This window comes from Heptranchias perlo, chromosome 3 (assembly GCF_035084215.1).
Source record: "Heptranchias perlo isolate sHepPer1 chromosome 3, sHepPer1.hap1, whole genome shotgun sequence".
In the NCBI taxonomy this organism is placed as follows: Eukaryota; Metazoa; Chordata; class Chondrichthyes; order Hexanchiformes; family Hexanchidae; genus Heptranchias; species Heptranchias perlo.
Genome location: NC_090327.1, coordinates 128,491,922 through 128,492,915, shown reverse-complemented (window position 1 = coordinate 128,492,915; position 994 = coordinate 128,491,922). Strand labels below are relative to the sequence as shown.

At 43.3% G+C, this 994-nt stretch overlaps 1 non-coding gene across 1 annotated transcript; it reads right to left on the bottom strand.

Annotated features, from left to right (window-relative positions):
* Positions 1 to 238: 238 nt before the first annotated feature.
* On the bottom strand, positions 239 to 311 carry trnak-cuu (transfer RNA lysine (anticodon CUU)). Its single transcript has one exon. It is a non-coding gene; the product is annotated as a tRNA-Lys (tRNA).
* Between the last annotated feature and the right edge of the window lie 683 nt (positions 312 to 994).

Sequence of the window (994 nt, the reverse complement as noted above, 5' to 3'; positions counted from 1 at the left end):
GCTCATCCAAATGCTTCTTGAATGTTGTGAGGGTTCTTGCCTCCACAACCCTTTCAGGCAGTGAGTTCCAGACTCCAACCACCCTCTGGGTGAAAAAGTTCTTTCTCAAATCCCCTCTAAACCTCCCGCCTTTTACCTTGAATCTATGTCCCCTTGTTATATAACCCTCAATGAAGGGAAAAAGCTCCTTAGTATCCATCCTATCTGTGCCCCTCATAATTTTGTACACAATGATACTCGCCCAACGTGGGGCACGATCCCACGACCCTGAGATTAAGAGTCTCATGCTCTACCGACTGAGCTAGCCGGGATCGTAAGGGACGTCCTTTTTCATCACTGGGAAAGGGACAGGGCCATTAGAAATTTACAACACAGCTTCCAAAAAAATAATTGTAAACAATTTTACAACACCAAGTTATAGTCCAGCAATTTTATTTTAAATTCACAAGCTTTCGGAGATTTTCTCCTTCCTCAGGCAAATGTTTCAAGATCTCCTTGAAGCCTCTTATTTTTTTTCAAAAAAATAGGTTGTGCCAACAAATTTGATCGTTTTTTTGAGGAAGTCACTCGGTTATTGGATGAGGGAAATCTGGTAGACATTGTCTACCTGGACTTTCAGAAAGCCTTTGATAAGGTACCTCACACTAGGTTACTTCACAAGACAGAATCTTGTGGTATCAGTAGAAATTTGACAAACTGGATTAGGAATTGGCTCCAATCCCACAGCCAAAAAGTTGTAGTTAACGGATGTGGTTCAGCTTGGAGACATGTAACTGGTGGTGTCCCCCGGGGATCGGTCCTAGGCTCGCTACTCTTCACAGTCTTTATTAATTACATACTTGCTCTCGAGGCAGTACAAAGAAGGTTCACTCGGTTAATCCCGGGGATGAGGGGGCGGACATATGAGGAGAGGTTGAGTAGATTGGGACTCTACTCATTGGAGTTCAGAAGAATGAGAGGCGATCTTATTGAAACATATAAGATTGTGAAGGGG